Source organism: Leptodactylus fuscus, chromosome 1 (assembly GCF_031893055.1).
Source record: "Leptodactylus fuscus isolate aLepFus1 chromosome 1, aLepFus1.hap2, whole genome shotgun sequence".
Lineage (NCBI taxonomy): Eukaryota > Metazoa > Chordata > Amphibia > Anura > Leptodactylidae > Leptodactylus > Leptodactylus fuscus.
Genome location: NC_134265.1, coordinates 24,150,426 through 24,154,266, shown reverse-complemented (window position 1 = coordinate 24,154,266; position 3,841 = coordinate 24,150,426). Strand labels below are relative to the sequence as shown.

At 45.7% G+C, this 3,841-nt stretch overlaps 1 non-coding gene across 1 annotated transcript; it reads right to left on the bottom strand.

The window, feature by feature from the left end:
• Positions 1-2,131: 2,131 nt before the first annotated feature.
• LOC142190920 (U6 spliceosomal RNA) lies at positions 2,132-2,234 on the bottom strand. The gene has a single exon (XR_012714565.1). It is a non-coding gene; the product is annotated as a U6 spliceosomal RNA (small nuclear RNA).
• Positions 2,235-3,841: the final 1,607 nt, after the last annotated feature.

Here is a 3,841-nt window from a genome sequence, read left to right as displayed (position 1 = left end):
CAGCTGCACTAGGTTACGCGGTTGAGCATCCATGGCGCGAACAACCCGATGGAGGTGGTCCCACAGATTCTTGATAGGGTTCAAGTCCGGGGAATTTGCTGGCCAAGGGAGTATGGTAAACTCATCCTGGTGCTTCTCCAACCACACACGTACACCACGAGCTTTATGACACGTCGCGTTGTCCTGCTGGTAGATGCCATCATCCTGTGGAAAAACAATTCACATGTAGGGGTGAACATGGTCCGCAAGGATAGATGCATACTTGTGTTGATCCATCGTGCCTTCCACAATGATGAGTGCACCCAGATGGCTGATGACACATGGCCTCTGCGATTGGTTATTTAACATTGACGTCAAAAGTATGTGGTGGTCACATTAATAGGACTGGACTGTGTAATCACTAAGGGGGTATTCTGGGTTCTTGATCCTGGCACACCTAATCCCGGTGAATGAATATATCAGCTTTCAAAATTGATATCCTATCCTCAAAAAAGGCCATCAATTTTAGATAGGAGGAGATCGGACTGTCGGTTCCCCCACAGACCAGCTGATTTGCTTCAAGTCTGTGGGACTGTATTATGAAGTGTAGCCAACCCCTTGAACACAAGGAGACACTGGATTTTTGTCGGTAGTGTGGCAAACATGGAAGCCGGAGGTGGACAAAGAGCTGGGAAACCAACCAGTCATTGACAGTTGCTTTCTGGAGGACCAAGGATGACCAAGAATCCATGCAGATGAAGAAGTCAACGAAGTCTACAGAGCAACGAAGAGCCTGGAGTGGAACCCAAGACAAGCCACAGACAGTATCAGAGACAGGTGAACAGTCAGTGGAGCCCTGGAAATGTTGCCCCACGTCTCACCTGAGGACGAGGAAGATTCCAGCTACAACAACTAAAGACTGGTAGTACCTGGTAATACTGGCACCAGGTTACATGTGTATCTATTCTTCCCTACTATGATACATTAAGGATCCCTTTTTATCTTATCGGATGTCACTTCTGTGTCCACTACTTGCATATGGAAGGACACCACTGCAATAGCCACAACCACAGCTATCAAGGATTCAGAGAGGGCCAAGTGTAGACCCTGGCATGTCACAATACCGGGAGCTGCATGCCCGGGGTCACTGGGGACCAATGTTACAAATTTTGCTTTGGTGACCATTAGTTGCAAATAGAGTTGAGCCGATCTTGAGATTTCAGGATCGATTTTAAAATCCGATTTCCGATCATTTTGCTCAATCCTTAATCGGGATCTGATCTTTCCCGATCCCGATCACTCAACCCTAGTCAATGCTTCTGTATGGGAAAAGTCACTTTTTGGGGTTGAGCCGATCTTGAGATTTCAAAATCCGATTTCCGATCATTTTCCATCCGATCCCGATCGTGAAATTTGCTCGATCGCCGATGGTGATCTGATCTTTTCCGAACCCGATCGCTACTAACCCTAACCCCCTGACCCTATTTCATGCCTTCCACCATTGCTATCCACATGGCGCAGATCATGTGACACGTCCATGAATGCAGCAGCAGTTGGAGATATATTCTCTACATATGAAACATCTCATGCTATAAGAAGGCCCCTGGGGTCAGATAAGCGTGGTAACCTCTGCTCGGCCAAGCGCTTGATATTTGGGGATGAATATTGTATTTTTGTGCTTTGTTTGGAGCATTTGTATGGCATGTTAAGCTCATCTGGTGCCTGCAGCCATTCACTTACCAATGCTCGGTAGCCTGGGGCATTGCAGGGATAAATAGATTTCATCCAGAGAGAGTATGATGTAAAGGAAAGTGTTGTGGAGAGAACGAAACACGCAAAGAATAATGCAACAGTTTATAGGAACAAATGAACATCCCCCATATACAAGATCTTGTATCACGTTGCAAAAAGTTGTATTCAGTTGCCTCTGTTCTTTGGAAAGCGGGGTGTCCGCCATTACAGCTCCCATAGAACGGGGAAATCTACAAAGATTTTCTCAAATTGATCAAAGTGCCAAATACAGAAATCTTGGCACCCTTGGTAGAATTATAATGGTGGCCATATTGAACATCACCATACTGTCCCAAAATCCTTAAATTTTAGGGGTTACACTTTACAGGTCTTGGTTGGGGGCTTCGGGTGCCATGACCCCAGCCAATTTATTTATTTATTTTTTGCAAAGCTTCATGAATTAGGGACCATGCTAATCTTCTGTATCGTTCCAATTTTAGTATATGTGCTGCCGAAGTGAGCACGCCAACTGATCTTTAGTTAATTACTCATCCTTAGGAAAGGTCATCAATTATTTAGCTTGGACACCCCTTTAAATATGCTACCATTCATGGATTGCAGAGATCTTAAAATTATGAAAAATGAAAGGGGTTGCCCAAGACCAGATACTGATAACCAGTGCTTAAATTGAGAAATTTTTTAGGGGGAACCCTGGAATAATTGAAATCCCCAACCCCGAAGACCCTGACCGACCAATCGATAACCCCTTACCCCGGCATTCCTGCACACACTATCAGGCCCCATAGTCCCCCCTGCACACAGTATTATGTCCCATAGTGGCCCCTGCACACAGTATTATGCCCCATAGTGGTCCCTGCACACAGTATTATCCCCCATAGTGGCTGCTGCACACAGTATTATGCAACATAGTGGCCCCTGCACACAGTATTATGCCCCATAGTGGCCCCTGCACACAGTATTATGCCCCATAGTGGCCCCTGCACACAGTATTATGCCCCATAGTGGTCCCTGCACACAGTATTATGCCCCATAGTGGCCCCTGCACACAGTATTATGCCCCATAGTGGTCCCTGCACACAGTATTATCCCCCATAGTGGTCCCTGCACACAGTATTATGCAACATAGTGGCCCCTGCACACAGTATTATGCCCCATAGTGGCCCCTGCACACAGTATTATGCCCCATAGTGGACACCCATTCCTAATTATTATTCTCTGGGGGTGTTTTAGGACCCCAGAGTATAATGATCAGAGACCCAGGGAGGATACAAACATAAGAAACAATGATACTTACCTCTCCCTGGCTCCAGCGCACTCCTGGCAGATATCGGCCATCTTCGAGGATGTACGACGCATAAGGACGCAAGCCCCGGCCCATGTGACATCTGTGACGTCACCAAGTATGCCTGAAGCCTTCTGGAGCCAGGAGAGGTAAGTAAGTGTTTTTTATGTTCCACATTCCACATCAGACACATTTCTTTATACGGTATAATACCAGAATGCTAAAAGACATTTTGCTGAAACTGAATTCTAATGCATTCCGGTCCAAATTAAGCACTTCTGATAACCTATGCTTAGGGTCGGTCATCAATAACAGATTGGGGGAAGTAAGACACCCAACATCCTTACCGATCAGCAACCATGACCACTGGATCTGCATAGTGTACAGAGTCGGAAGCAAATGGCTCCATACACTGTAGTTTTGTAGCTCAGAGTTGATACACTGTGGAAATCCACCGGCCATGTCAGCTGATCGGTGGGGGAGCCAGATATCTGACCCCCAATCCTTGGGATAGGCCATCGATATCTGGTCCTGGACATCCCCTTTAAGTATACCAGAAAGCAGTAGAACTTTTTTTTATTATCCACTGTTCCGATTCATTTACATAGAGCCCGTTCGCTTTTTATACATCCACGTATTATGGCTGACATTTCGTGTAATTATTTTGTCGCCGCTCGCTGCAGCTTTTATCTTTTTGTTTTCCATTATTTTATGTGTCTGCTCCAAAGAAAACCAAGACGGCACTGTAAAAGGTAGAACTATAAAAATGAAGGAAAGTGTTCCTCGCCAGCGAGCACTTAAAATGAGCAATGAGCCATCTTCCTCTCA